The sequence below is a fragment of the Zalophus californianus genome, chromosome 10 (assembly GCF_009762305.2).
Source record: "Zalophus californianus isolate mZalCal1 chromosome 10, mZalCal1.pri.v2, whole genome shotgun sequence".
NCBI lineage: Eukaryota > Metazoa > Chordata > Mammalia > Carnivora > Otariidae > Zalophus > Zalophus californianus.
The window spans coordinates 87,584,058-87,600,507 of record NC_045604.1 but is presented as its reverse complement, the minus strand read 5'-3'; positions in this window follow the sequence as shown (position 1 = coordinate 87,600,507).

Below are 16,450 nucleotides of genomic sequence, written 5' to 3'. Positions count from 1 at the left end.
TGGGAGTCAGGCCGGCCAGAGACTTCACCTTGGAGTGAGGTGTCATCCTTCTCAAGTTAATTCCCCCCACGGGCATTGTGGGTGGGCAGGGGTGGATGGACCCACACACATGCACACACACACACACACACACACACACAGTGAGCGCCCCGCCATCCTTCACCTCTAAGCACCCGTGGCTTTGGAAAGTGCCACCGAAGTTGATCATTTGTAATGAAGAAGCCTGCCAGCCCCTGGGTGAATTTCTTGCATTTTGAAAGGTAAATGACGCCACAAAGTACAGGACCCACCTAACAGGCACAAGGCCAGGACTGGATGTGGTTCAGTAAGGGAAGTTTCTGGAACACCTGGTAGAGGCCAAAGTAGTTATCTTGCCCATCCCTGGACCTCTATGAGGCTTGGTGCCCCTGTTCCTCATGGGAGCCAGAGCAGCTTCAGGATCAGACCAAAGCCCTAGAACCGATGGAGGTGGATTCAGACCGGCATTGACTGTGCAGAATTCAAACAAACGCTCCAAACCTGGTGCCATCACATTTCCTTCTCTCCCACTCTCTGGTCCCTTCTCAGACATAGAGCATTTCCCATATGTTTCCGCTGATGCCTGAATACAAGGGGAAGACCTGTCCTTCCCCCTCAAAGAAGGGACCACAGCCCGCCACCTTCCTTCAGGTGTTTTCATACTAAGGAAAAAACAGTCCGGGCTCAACCAGCTAAAAATGAACTGAGCTGGGGCGCCTGGGTGGCTCACTCCATTAAGTGTCTGCCTTTGACTCAGTCATGATCCCGGGATCCTGGGATTCAGCCAAGCATCGGGCGCCCTGCTCCGCGGAGAGCCTGCTTCTCCCTCTCCCTCTGCCTGCCGCTCTGCCTACTTGTGCTCTCTCTCTATTTCTCTGTAAAATAAATGAATAAAATCTTTTTTAAAAAATGAACTGAGCAGTGTGCTTCATCCCTCAACAGCCCAAAATGTGGGAAATAGCCTGGCTGAAAAATATTATGTCTGACATTCTGTAAAATGTCTTTCCCTCTCTACAAGTGACAACTGTTACCCAGATCAAAATGGAAAAACAACACAGTCCCACAATGTAGTAATAGCGTAGAAACTGATGAATCTTGGAATGTCTTTAGCCAGGGGAACCCCTGCAATACAAAGCCCTAGGGCACCACTTCTACATCTTCTCCAAAGTCTCCTCGTGGAGAAAGATGGATATGCTTTGCAAGTCAAGACCTACTGTTCAGATCACCTTGCCAAATGCAGGGGGTGGAGGTGGTTGGTGAGGTTCATGAAGCCAGCAGGGTGTAGGCTGTGAATGTGGCCCATAGTACAGGAATTGTGATAAGTTAGGACCCCTGGGGTAAGGCCCGCAGGGTGGTCCCGGGAAATGACGAAGCCCCTGTGCATCCATACAGACATACACACACAAAATAAACTATAGGCTGAGATGAGACAGGAAAGTAACAAAAGCAACAAAAGCTGAAACCCAAAGAAACAGGTCTCAGCACGTGAAACCTCCACCACCACGTTCCAAGACAGGAGCATCACTGCCAGAGGTTACCTGTGTCCTACGTCCCACCTATGGCTTGGGGTGAACAGATGCCATGGGGATAAACTACTGTCACCACATGTTAATATATGTCTGCAGCTCTACAGAGGCACGGAATCTGCCCCAAGGACTTGGCAGAGTTAATACCAAACTAATGAAACGGTCTATTACAGATGGGCCGACAATCATAGCACCTGATGTGCCGTAACTGTGTGTGAATTCAGCAAACAGCCAACCCTTAGTGAGAGTTCAGAGAAGCTTTCTGGACAAGGAAAAAGGCATAATTTTGTCGGAGTTTTAGTCACCTGCAAGCCTTCCTTCCTACATTCCATCCTCCCTTCCTTCCATTTCCTTTCATTTGGGATTTTATAATAATCCCAGTTTCTGAACTTCAGTGTGGATATCGGGTTGCAGTAAAGTTTCGGGAACGATGAAATAATGATTATTGTTTTTAAGATTTTATTTTTTTAAATTTTTTATTGTTATGTTAATCACCATATATTACATCATTTGTTTTGGTGTAGTGTTCCATGATTCATTGTTTGTTCATAACACCCAGTGCTCCATGCAGAATGTGCCCTCCTCAATACCCAACACCAGGCTAACCCATCCCCCTACCCTCCTCCCCTCTAGAACCCTCAGTTTGTTTTTCAGAGTCCATTATCTCTCCTGGTTCGTCTCCCCCTCTGACTTACTCCCCTTCATTCTTCCTCTCCTGCTATCTTCTTCATTTTCTTTTTTCTTAAAATATGTTGCGTTATTTGTTTCAGAAGTACAGATCTGTGATTCAACAGTCTTGCACAATTCACAGCGCGCACCGTAGCACATACCCTCCCCAATGTCTATCACCCAGCCACCCATCCCTCCCACCTCTGACCACTCCAGCAACCCTCAGTTTGTTCCTGAGATTAACAATTCCTCATATCAGTGAGGTCATATGATACACGTCTTTCTCTGATTGACTTATTTCACTAAGGATACACCCTCCAGTTCCATCCACGTCATTGCAAATGTCAAGATCTCATTCCTTTTGATGGCTGCATAATATTCCATTGTGTATATATACCACCTCTTCTTTATCCATTCGTCTGTCGATGGACATCTTGGCTCTTTCCACAGTTTGGCTATTGTGGACATTGCTGCTATAAACATTGGGGTGCACGTACCCCTTCGGGTCCCTACATTTGTATCTTTGCGGTAAATACCCAGTAGTGCAATTGCTGCATCGAACGGTCGCTCTAATTTCAAGGTTTGAGGAACCTCCATACTGTTTTCCAGAGTGGTTGCACCAGCTTGCGTTCCCACCAACAGTTTAGGAGGGTTCCCCTTTCTCCACATCCCCGCCAACATCTGTCGTTCCCTGACTTGTTAATTTTAGCCATTCTGACTGGTGTGAGGTGGTATCTCATTGAGGTTTTGATTTGGATTTTCCTGATGCCAAGCGATGTTGAGCACTTTTTCATGTGCCTGTTGGCCATTTGGATGTCTTCTTTGGAAAAATGTCTGTTCATGTCTTCTGTCCATTTCTTGATTGGATTATTTGTTCTTTGGGTGTTGAGTTTGATAAGTTCTTTATAGATTTTGGATACTAGCCCTTTATCTGATATGTCATTTGCAAATATTTTCTCCCATTCTTTCGGTTGTCTTTTGGTTTTGTGGACTGTTTCTTTTGCTGTGCAAAAGCTTTTTATCTTGAAGAAATCCCAATAGTTCATTTTTGCCCTGGCTTCCCGTGCCTTTGGTGATGTTTCTAGGAAGAAGTTGCTGCGGCTGAGGTCGAAGAGGTTGCTACGTGTGTTCTCCTTTAGGATTTGGATGGACTCCTGTCTCACGTTTAGGTCTTTCAACCATTTGGAGTCTATTTTTGTGTGTGGTGTAAGGAAATGGTCCAGTTTTATTCTTCTGCATGTGGCTGTCCAATTTTCCCAACACCATTTGTTGAAGAGACTGTCTTTTCTCCATTGGACAATCTTTCCTGCTTTGTCAAAGATGAGTTGACCATAGAGTTGAGGGTCCATTTCTGGGCTCTCGGTTCTGTTCCATTGATCTATGTGTCTGTTTTTGTGCCAGTACCATACTGTTTTGATGATGACAGCTTTGTAATAGAGCTGGAAGTCCGGAATTGTGATACCGCCAGCTTTGCTTTTCTTTTTCAAGATTCCTCTGGCTATTCGGGGTCTCTTCTGGTTCCATACAAATTTTAGGATTATTTGTTCCATTTCTTTGAAAAAAGTGGATGGTATTTTGATGGGGATTGCATTGAATGTGTAGATTGCTCTAGGTACCATTGACATCTTCACAATGTTGGTTCTTCCAATCCATGAGCATGGAACGTTTTTCCATTTCTTTGTGTCTTCTTCAATTTCCTTCCTGAGTATTTTATAGTTCTCTGAATACAGATCCTTTGCCTCTTTCGTTAAATTTATTCCTAGGTGTCTAATGGTTTTGGGTGCAATTGTGAATGGGATCGACTCCTTGATTTCTCTCTTTTCTGTCTTGTTGTTGGTGTATAGGAATACCACTGATTTCTGTGCATTGATTTTATAGCCTGCTATTTAGGTGAATTCCTGTATGAGTTCTAGCAGTTTTGGGGTGGAGTCTTTTGGGTTTTCCACATAAAGTATCATATCATCTGCAAAGAGTGAGAGTTTGACTTCCTCTTTGCCGATTTGGATGCCTTTGATTTCTTTTTGTTGTCTGATTGCTGTGGCTAGGACTTCTAATACTATGTTGAATAGCAGTGGTGAGAGTGGACATCCCTGCCGCGTTCCTGACCTTAGAGGAAAAGCTCTCAGCTTTTCCCCATTGAGAATGATATTCGCTGTAGGTTTTTCATAGATGGCTTTTATGATATTGAGGTATGTACCCTCTATCCCTATACTCGGAAGAGTTTTGATCAAGAAAGGATGCTGTACTCTGTCAAATGCTTTTTCTGCATCTATTGAGAGGATCATATGATTCTTGTTCTTTCTTTTGTTAATGTATTGTATCACGTTGATTGATTTGCGGATGTTGAACCAGCCTTGCAGCCCAGGGATAAATCCCAGTTGATCGTGGTGAATAATCCTTTTAATGTACTGTTGGATCCTATTGGCTAGTATTTTGGGTAGAATTTTTGCATCCATGTTCATCAAGGATATTGGTCTGTAATTCTCCTTTTTGAATGGATCTTTGTCTGGTTTTGGGATCAAGGTAATGGTGACCTCAGAAAATGAATTTGGAAGTTTTCCTTCCATTTCTATTTTTTAGAACAGTTTCAGGAGAATAGGTATTAATTCTTCTTGAAATGTCTGATAGAATTCCCCTGGGAAGCCATCTGGCCCTGGGCTTTTGTTTCTTGGGAGATTTTTGATGACTGCTTCAATTTCCTTAGTGGTTATAGGTCTGTTCAGGTTTTCTATTTCTTCCTGGTTCAGTTTTGGTAGTTGATACATCTCTAGGAATGCACCCATTTCTTCCAGGTTATCTAATTTGCTGGCATAGAGTTGCTCGTAATATGTTCTTATAATTGTTTGTATTTCTTTGGTGTTGGTTGTGATCTCTCCTCTTTCATTCATGATTTTGTTGATTTGGGTCATTTCTCTTTTCTTTTTGATCAGTCTGGCCAGGGGTTTATCAATCTTGTTAATTCTTTCAAAGAACCAGCTCCTAGTTTCGTTGATCTGTTCTACTGTTCTTTTGGTTTCTAGTTCATTGATTTCTGCTCTGATCTTTATGATTTCTCTTCTCCTGCTGGGTTGAGGCTTTATTTGCTGTTCTTTCTCCAGCTCCTTTAGGTGTAGGGTTAGGTTGTGTATTTGATATCTTTCTTGTTTCTTGAGAAAGGCTTGTATTGCTATATACTTTCCTCTCAGGACTGCCTTTGCTGTATCCCAAAAATTTTGAACTGTTGTGTTTTCATTTTCATTGGTTTCCATGAATTTTTTTAATTCTTCTTTAATTTCTTGGTTGACCCATTCATTCTTTAGTAGGATGCTCTTTAGCCTCCATGTATTTGAGTTCTTTCCGACTTTCCTCTTGTGATTGAGTTCTAGTTTCAAAGCATTGTGGTCTGAAAATAGGCAGGGAATGATCCCAATCTTTTGGTACCGATTGAGACCTGATTTGTGACCTAGGATGTGATCAATTCTGGAGAATGTTCCATGGGCACTAGAGAAGAATGTGTATTCCGTTGCATTGGGATGGAATGTTCTGAAAATGTCTGTGAAGTCCATTTGGTCCAGTGTGTCATTTAAAGTCTTTATTTCCTTGTTGATCTTTTGCTTAGAGGATCTGTCCATTTCAGTCAGGGGGGTGTTAAAGTCCCCCACTATTATTGTATTGTTGTCAATGTGTTTCTTTGCTTTTGTTATTAATGGCCTTATATAATTGGCTGCTCCCATGTTCGGGGCATAGATATTTACAATTGTTAGATCTTCTTGTTGGATAGACCCTTTAAGTAGGATATAGTGTCCTTCCTCATCTCTTATTACAGTCTTTGTTTTAAAATCTAGTTTGTCTGATATAAGGATTGCCACCCCAGCTTTCTTTTGGTGTCCATTAGCATGGTAAATGGTTTTCCACCCCCTCACTTTCAATCTGGGGGTGTCTTTGGGTCTAAAATTAGTCTCTTGCAGACAGCATATGGATGGGTCTTGTTTTTTAATCCAATCTGATAGCTTGTGTCTTTTGATTGGGGCATTGTGCCCATTTACATTCAGGGTAACTATTGAAAGGTATGAATTTAGTGCCATTTTATTACCTGTAAGGTGACTGTTAACTGTCTGTTGTCTGTGTTCGTTTTTGCTCTTTGCTGCTTTTAGGTTCTCTCTTTGCTTAGAGGACCCCTCTCAATATTTCTTGGAGGGCTGGTTTCGTGTTTGCAAATTCCTTTAGTTTTTGTTTGTTCTGGAAGCTTTTTTCTCTCCTTCTATTTTCAATGATAGCCTAGCTGGATATAGTATTCTTGGCTGCATATTTTTCTCGTTTAGTGCTCTGAAGATATCTTGCCAGTCCTTTCTGGCCTGCCAGGTCTCTGTGGATAGGTCTGTTGCCAATCTAATGTTTCTACCATTGTAGGTTACATATCTCTTCTCCCGAGCTGTTTTCAGGATTTTCTCTTTGTCTCTGAGACTCATAAGTTTTACTATTAGATGTCGGGGTGTTGACTTATTATTATTGATTTTGAGAGGGGTTCTCTGTGCCTCCTGGATTTTAATGCCTGTTTCCTTCCTCACATTAGGGAAGTTCTCTGCTATAATTTGCTCCAATATACCTTCTGCCCCCCTCTCTCTCTCTTCTTCTTCTGGGATCCCAATTATTCTAATGGTGTTTCATCTTATCGTATCACTTATCTCTCGAATTCTGCCCTCGTGATCCTATAGTTGTTTCTCTCTCTTTTTCTCAGCCGCTTTATTTTCCATCATTTGGTCTTCGATATCGCTGATTCTCTCTTCTGCCTCATTTATCCTAGCATTTAGTGCCCCCATTTTTGATTGCACCTCATCAATAGCCTTTTTGATTTCGATTTGGTTAGATTTTAGTTCTTTTATTTCTCCAGAAAGGGTTTCTCTAATAACTTCCACGCTTTTTTCAAGCCCAGCTAGTATCTTTAAAGTCATGATTCTGAACTCTAGGTCCGACATCGTACTAATGTCCGTATTGAGTAGGTCCCTGGCTGACGGTACTACCTCTTGTTCTTTTTGCTGAGGTGATTTCTTTCGTCTTGTCATTTTGTCCAGAGGAGAATAGATGAATGAGAGAACAAAATGCTAACAGGTTTACAACGTCCCCAGCAAATATACTGTATACAAATGAGAAAAGACCTGAAACCAGGGGAAAAGAAAGGGAAAGAAAGAAAGAAGAAAGAGTAAAAGAAAAAAAAAAGATAAAAACAAAAACAAAACAATACAAAAAACCAGAATATGATCAAATATGATCAGGCTAGTGCATAGATCAGTGCCACACACTAGATTTTGGGCGTATTTTGGTCTGTTAGAAAAAAGTGCCTCCTAAAATTTTAAAGGAAGAAAGACATATATGTACAAAATAAGGGTTGATACAATGAAGGGATGGAAGATGACTGTAAAGATGAAAATTATAAAAGATTTTATAAAAGGACTTGGTAAGATAAGTTGTTTGAAAAAAGAAAGAAGATTTAAGAAAAAAAAAAAGGAAAAAGGGAGAGAATGTGATCAGGCAGGAGACTAGAACAAAGCCATACACTAGTGATTTAGGGTATATTTTGATCTGTTAGAAGAAACTGTACCTCAAAATTTTAAAGAGAGAACAACTTATATATATATGCCAAAAATAAGGGTAACTACTATGAAGGGATAAAATATGACTCTAAAAATGAAAAATAAAAAATGGTTTTTTTTTTTTTAAAAAGGGATTTATAAGATGTTGGTTGAAAAAGGGAAAAAGAAAAATAAAAAAAGTCAACAAAAATTAACTTTGATGAAATAATGAATCATGGAAAAAACAAAAAAAACCAAAAACCATGAATCTATGTGCAGTATTCCCCTAGCGCTGGAGTTCTCCTATTCTCCTTGATCGATCAACTTGGTCTTGGCTTGCTGGCTGTTTGTGCTGATCTTCTGGGGGAGGGGCCTGTTGCTGTGGTTTCCAAATGTCTTTGCCGGAGGCGAAATTGCCCCGCCCTTGTCGGTCTGGGCTAAGGAAGCTGCTCAGGTTTGCTCTCAGGAGCTTTTGTTCCCTGTAAGCTCTCGGTACAGCTTTGGAGGATCAGGGCAGAAATGGTGTCCTCCCAATCTCCACTCGGAGGAGCTGAGAACTCGGGGCCCCGCTCCTCAGTGTGCCCCCAGAGAAAAGCAGTCACTTCCGTGTCCCCGGTCTCCGGCCGCACTCCGTGCTCACCCGGCCTGTGATCGAGCGTTGCTATCTCTGGCACCCGACCCCGCGCGGAGTCTCCAAACCCAGCAGATCCCTGCGGTGCATGCCCGCACCGCTCCTCCCCGGGAAGGAAGGGGAGTCTCCCCGGATCTGCTGCTTGTTGGGTCCCTGCTGGGGGAGCCGTGCCCCGACTGGGCCGCAGATCACAGTTTATGGCAACCCCGAGCTGAGACCCTGCGCCTCTGCTCCGTCTCTGCACCCGGCTTCCCTGCTCTGATACCTGGGAGCTCTGCCGCACTCAGGCACCCCCGGTCTCTCTGTGACCCCAAGGGTCCTGAGACCACACTGTCCCGGGAGGATTCCACCCCCCGCTTAGCCACTGCAGCGACGTCCCTCCGCTGAGCCAACTTCTAAATGGTCCGATTTTGTGCTCCGCGGGTCTATCACTTGCCAGAAGTGGCTGGCGGAGGCCCCTCCCCCGCCGTCTATCCTCCCGAATATCGCCTCGGATTCACTTCTCCGCACGCCCTACCTTCCAGTAAGTGGTTGCTTCTCTGTTCAGAGAGTTGTTGCTACTCTCCTGTTCGATCTCCTGTTGAGTTCGTAGGTGTTCAGAATGGTTTGATCCCTATTCAGCTGAATTCCTGAGACCAGACGAAATCTAGGTCTCCTACTCCTCCGCCACCTTGCTCTGCCCCCGGGCTACGTCTGTTTTACCATCAATAACCAAGAAGAAGCATTTTCTCTGAATATTCTTAATAGTGTTTTTGGTCTAACATAACTTTGTAGAAGGATTACAAATTCTTTTTGAATTTTCTTACACAAATAAGACCAGATCTTATCTATCAATACCTTTATATTTAGGCATATAGAAATTATAATAGTCTACAATACTCAAAATTCAGAATCTTTCTTTTTTTTTTTTTTTGTTCAGTTTTTATTTATTTGCCCAAGAGAGAACACAAGCAGGGAGCAGCGGCAAGCAGAGGGAGAAGCAGGCTCCCTGCTGAGCAAGGAGCCTCATGTGGACTTGATCCCAGGCCCCTGGGATCATGACCTGAGCTGAAGGCAGACTCTTAACTGACAGAGCCACCCAGGCGTCCCTAAATTCAGAATCTTTATATTGTTTGGGCTTTCAGTATTTTCTAGTGATCCCCTAAGATGTAAATTGTTTATTGCACAAAACGTGACATCGAAATCACTCCCAAAATATTCTTTCACTTTTAAATAATTTTTCACTTGCTGCAGAGCACAACAGAATCAATTATGAGTTTGAATAATTTTTGAACCCTTTGTTTAAAAAAAACCCATCACGATGAAACATGATATGTTCATTGTAACTGATTCTTTTTCCCTTCTGTAATATCAGTGAGCCAGAGGTGGCTCACTGTTTATTGGCAGGCTGGTACCCATTAGCTCAAACACCTGCTGCTGATGCCAAACTCAGAATTGGTTTTTACACATCAGTCTTTTAAAAACATAACCCTGAAGAGCAGATTTTTAGGCACTGACTGCCTGCGTGATTTCCATGTCCCGTGAAACTGTGTCCAGTGGTTCCTAATCATAAATAAGATCAGTGAGTCAATCAATCAAGATCAACCCTTCAGCTCTAAAAGACCCTGAACTGCTGTTGACCTTTTAAGTCTCTGATCCAGAGACCACCCCACCCCCTCAGCCAGGCTGCAAAAAGACATCACTTAGGCACATAAGCAGCTTCTTCAATGTCCCCAGTATTGGAAGGGTTAATACTGTGATGGATCTCCCCTTTTGCAAACTTATCAGTCCCCCAAGAAAGGTTGTTTCATGTTACTGCCACCTCATGGTCACATCTTTTTCCTTCAGCCTGAAACTCATTGAACTCACTCTACATTCTTTCAGTCTTTGAATGTCTGTTTAAATTTGAAATACTTGATTGTTCTACTGCTGAAGAGGATGAAGGGGAAGAAGATAAAAATGAGGATTCCTGAGAACAATTGAGCCAGCCACAATGAATCACTTGGCCATTTGTACATTTTTTGAACAGGTTCAGCCATGGTGTGAAATATCATATCCTCTAAAATCCAAATATTGCCCATGATCTAGGATGACCTGCTTTATGCTGAACTAATCAATGACACTCCTTCAAGACCACAAAACTACATATTTACATACTATACAATGGAATGTTATAGATATGTTATTATCTTAATATAAAATATGAGGTACAGATCTCTGTGAATTATACATTTTGGTGTATTCAGTTTTCTCTGACATCCGTGTTGTTAAATAAAACAATTAGAAGAATAATAAGAATAATTGTCCATTATTAGTAGTCCTTCTAGGACTAATTATGCAATCACATGTGTTAGAAAAAATAAAACAGTTATCACTAATAAACTTTTCATTCAAAGTAGGCTTAGACTTACCAAAGAAAGGAGTCCATAAATGAAGGAATATTTTCTATGCATAAAATACTTGCATTATGTAGATACCTAGGCCTTCAAGAGGTGATACATAACTTGCCACTCTTTGAGATGTGCGTATAGTGACTTCTCCAGAGGAAATATACCTTATGGACAGAGAAGAAACTTGGCCAACACACCCCCAGCAAGGTGATCAAAGATAAACATCAACAGTGATAAGCCATCTTGAGAGTAAACATTCCTGATGTGAAGTGATAAGGATATTTTGTCTCTGTGATCTCCCGCCCCCAAACACATAACTCCCGTCTAGTCCTTTGAGAAAAACATTAGACATAAACCAACTGAGGGTCATTCTACAAAGTACATGAACTGTGCTCCTCGAAACTTTCCAGATGATGGAAAATATGGAAAGTCTGAGAACTGTCATGGCCAAGGGGAGTGACTGAGGGTGATGTGTCAGCTGGGATGAGCCTGGAACAGAAAGCGTTAAAACCTAACCAAATCTGAGTAAAACTATAGACTTTAGTTAATAATTATCTATTTTGAATAGTAGTTGTGAAGATATACCACTGATGCGATGTGAGTATTTGGCAGACTCCTCATTTGTTTGTTAAATTCACGTGAGTGAAATCATCTGGTTTTTGTCTTTCTCTGACTTCTTTTGCTTAGCATTCTATTCTCTAGGTCTGTCCACGTTCTTGCAAATGGCAAGATTTCATTCCATTTTATGGTTGAGTAATATTCCATTGTATTTGTATGCCACATCTTTTTTATCCATTCATCTGTCAATGGACACTTGGATGGATTCCATAATGTGGCTGTTAAAGTGAAAAAAGAGAGAGAGCCAACCAAGAAACAGGCTCTCTTTTTTCTTTCTTTTTTAAAATATAAATTCAACTAACCAACTTATAGGTCATCATTAGTTTCAGATATAGTGTTCAAAAATGATCAGTTGTGTGTAAGACCCAGTGCTCATCACATCATGTGCCCTCCTTAATGCTCATCACCCAATTAACTGATCCCCCCAACCCTTCTCCCCTCCAGCAACCCTCAGTTTGTTTCCTTTTTACTTTCTTTTTTTATTTTTATGTTAATCACCTTACATTACCTCAGTTTGTTTCCAATAATTAAGTGTCTCTGATAGTTTTTGTCCCTCTCTGATGACTTTCCAACCTATTTTCACTCCCTTCCCCTATGGTCCTGTGCCCTGTTTCTTATATTCCACATATGAGTGAAACCATATGATAATTGTCTTTCTCTAATTGACTTATTTCTCTTAGCATAATACCCTCCAGTAACATTCATGTCAATGTAAATGGTAAGTATTCATCCTTTCTGAGGGCTGACTAATATTCCACTGTATATGTATAGCACATCTTCTTTATCCATTCATCTGTTATATGGACATCTGTGCTCTTTCCACCGTTTGCCTATTGTGGACATTGCTTCTATGAACATTGGGGTGCAGGTGCCTGTTCAGATCACTACACTTCCATCTTTGGGGTCAATACATAGTAGTGTAATTGCTGGGTCATAGGGTAGCTGATGTTTTAATTTTTTGAGAAACATACCATTTTCCAGAGTGCCTGCACTGGTTTGCATTCCCACCAGAAGGGTAGGAGGGTTCCCCTTTCTCCACATCGTCGCCAATATCTGCTGTTTCCTGCCTTGTTAATTGTAGCCATTCTGACTGGTGTGAAGTGATATCTCATTGTGGTTTTGATTTGTAAGTCCCTGACGCCAAGTGATATGGAGAATTTTTTCATGTGTCTGTTGACCATATGGATGTCTTTGGAGAAATGTCTGTTCATATCTTCTGCCTACATCTTGATTGGATTCTCTGTTTTTTGGGTGTTGAGTTTGATAAGTTCTTTATACATCTTGGATACTAGCCCTTTCTTTTAAGGATTCTATTCATTTATTTGAGAGACAGAGACAGCAAGAGAGGGAACACTAACAGGGGGAGTGGGAGACGGAGAAGCAGGCTTACCCTGAGCAGGATCATGACCTGAGGTAAAGGCAGACACTTAACAACTGAGCCACCCAGGCGTCCCAATACTGGCTCTTCTAAAAAAAATTTTTTTTATTATGTTCAGTTAGCCAACATAGAGTATATCATTAGTTTTTGGTGTAGTCTTCAATGATTCATTAGTTGCATATAACAACCAAATGCTCATCACAACACGTACCTTCCTTAATACCCATCACCCGGCTTACCCATTCCTCCAAACCCCTCATTTCTGTAGCCCTCAGTTTGTTTCCCGGAGTCCTGAGTCTCTCATGGTTTGTCTCCTTCTCTAATTTCTTCCCCTTTGGTTTTCCCTCCCTTCCCCTGTAGTCCTCCGTGCTATTCCTTATGTCCCACATATGAGTGAAACCATGTGATAATTGTCTTTCTCTGCTTGACTTATTTCATTTACCATACTAGCCCTTTATCTGATATGTCATTTGCAAATACCTTTTCCCATTCTGTAGGTTGACTTTTAGTTTTGTTGACTGTTTGCTTTGTTGTACAGAAGTCTTGATGAAGTCCCAGTAGTTCATTTTTGCCTTTCTTTCCCCTGCCTTTGGTGATATGTCTAGGAAGGAGTTGCTGTGGCTGAGGATGAAGAGGTTGCTGCCTCTGTTCTCCTCTAGGATTTTGATAGATTCCTGTCTCCATTGGAGGTCGTTCATCCAGACTCTTACCTCTAGAGAACAAAGTGATGGTTACCAGAAGGGAGATGGTTGGGAGCATGGGTGAGATATGTGATGGGGATTAAGGAGTGCACTTGTTCTGATGAGCCCTGGATAATGCATGGAAGTGTTGAATCACTCTACTGTATACCAGAAACTAATAGAACACTGTATGTTGACTGTAGTGGAATTAAAATAAAAGAAAAATAGTTGGCCAACTGTGTTATGCATATGGAAATGCTCAATACTGTCTTTCCTATTTGATACTGCCGAAGAATCTAAACCTATTATAAAGCGAAAAGTTTATTAGTCACCATTGTGTTTTCTTTGTTAACACATAATGTTGCATAATTAGTTATACCATTACTTACTAGTAATTGACACATATCCTGTTCTATTGTTTCATTTAAATAATATCATTTATGTTACAAAAATTGAGTAATACACAACAATGTAGAAATCACAGAATGATCTATTTTGCATAGTTTATGTTAAGATAAATCACATATTATAGCAAAGAAGTAATTGAATTCAACACAAATACATTGAACTCTAGGCTTTTGCCAGGCACTGGAAAGAGCACCAGCATATTTTGCGGAGGGTGGAGGTTGGGAGACACAGTCAGTGCTTACGCCTTGCCCTGAAAGATGGTCCAGACATAAAGCCAGTAGCTAAAAACTGCGAGGAAAGGAAAGGCAAGTAATAGGATTTCATGCTTATTGAGTGCTTTATGTCAGGTGTGCTTCAAAGATCTTTACTAATTCTTCTCTCAGGCGACAGTGCCCCACAGTACAAAAATCTCAGTGTCATCCCCATTTTGGAGATGAGCATGTTGAGGCTCAGAGAAAGGCAGACAGCTTGTGAGTGAAGGAGCTGAGATTCCAACCAATGGAAATCCTTCCCTTCTACTCAAGACTCTATGAGCTTTTATAGAGCCACATGCCACTTGATTCTTTCTGGTGAAGGGAGCAAAGGGGTATTTAAATCCTCATAGAACTCAAAATATTCTGTGTGGAGAAGAGAAAACAGAATAAAAGGCCTACCCGGGAAAGAATAGATTCAGAGGGCCTGTCTTGGGGGAAGACTCAGCATTGACCTCAGGCTAGTGGCTTCTTACTCCACCTCTGATGAGGTATTTATCAACCAGAACCTTTATCAGACCCATCAGGTTGTTCCCCAAACTTACTGGACTCTGATGTAGACTGAGAGATTTTTGTATCAAGCAGACGTGAATCCTTTCTCAGGCTTCCGGGTTTCCGTGCTTGACCTTCTGAGGACCGAGAATGAGGACCTCTTCATGTGAAAAGAATGCAGGAATCAGCTTGAAAGGGTCACCACTGTCCAAATCAAGACAACCTGCAGATCAAAATGAATCATGGCAGGAATAGTTTCCCAATACTGAATGATAACCCATGAGTCTAGAGAACTACTTAAGAAAAGCTTTGAAAATCGAGATTGACAGAAGGGAAAGATCTTTACAAAAGATTGCTCAGAATTAAAGATAGGAGTAGACAGTGGAAAGAAGAAATCACCTTTAAATAAAACATCATAACAGTTCAGCCACCAGTTATCAGTAGAGGCTCTTTGGGTGAAATGATATAGGGCACAAGCTATGGACTGTGGGAACCACGGTGAACTTAACACCACTTACCTACGTGAAACTAGACTGTTTCCATGTGGCTCATGAGGCAGGTTCAAAGTGAAGGGCATAATATCAGATACTAACAGATTTTATAAAGAGAAGAAAAAATAGTGAGGTCTGGACAAATTGAACGCACATCATGAGATGGTAAATGTAAAGTCAAAGAGAAAACGTCCCATTGAATGCAATGGACAAAAAGATCCAGATAAAAATCCACAACTTTCTAAAGGAACGAACCGACCAACAAGTGTAAACTTTTGCGGCGCCTGGGTGGCTCAGTCAGTTAAGTGTCTGCCTTCAGCGCAGGTCATGAACCCAGGGACCTGGGATTGAGCCCCACATCCAACTTCCTGCTCAGCGGGATTCTGCTTCTCCCTCTCCCTCTGTCGCTCCCCAAACTCATCCTTTTTCTCTCTCTCTGCTCTCTCTTTCAAATACATAAATAAAATCTTAAAAAAAATGCAGGAGAAAGAAAATGTTCAAGTGGCAAATTTTCACAGCCCTCTCTCAGCAGCCCCCAAATTAGTAAGGATGCAGAAGATTTGGACAGTTAAAACATCTGAATGTAGAAGTAGATACATAATCATATAAAGTACATATGATATGGAGATACAAAATAAAGACATAAAATATATGTATAATGTACATTTAGATATTAGATAAAATAAAAGTTAAAAATGAAACTAAATATTCTACATTCATATAAAATGAATATATACAGATACAGAACTATGTATGTATATTAATACATACATTTATACGCAGAAATCTATAGGTTATTTTACTAAACAGATAAAAGAGAGTCATTATTTTTAAGGACATATCATATGTTTATAAAATTTAACCATGAATTGGACAGGAAGCAAGTGTCAATATATTTCAGAAGAGTGAAACCCAGAAAGGATGTTCTTTGATCACAATTGCAAATGTGCTGGATCATTGAAGAAATGATAACTAGCATTTCCACATATTTTTGGTAATTGAATAGCTTATTGAACAAAACCACAGAAGGAAATCTCAAAGGAAAAATCAGTGTGAACTGAATGAACATGATACTGAATATATGGCAGTAAAATAGACCTCTTTCTGTCCTGGAAATTTGCCTTTGGATAGAAAGATTTATAGTGTTCAAATCATCCCATAATAACGGAGAAGCTGTTTACATGTTAAACATTCCTAGAAATGCCACTTAACTCTGTCACCTCATTAGGTGTCAGTGTTGGGTTTAAATTATGCACATAAATGGAAAAACGCCAAGCTGAATCTCGTGCTTGCTCTGTGTGGGATCTCCATGACAATTTTAATTCATAAAGTTCATAAGCTTCTCTCTCAAGGGACACCTGGACAACACC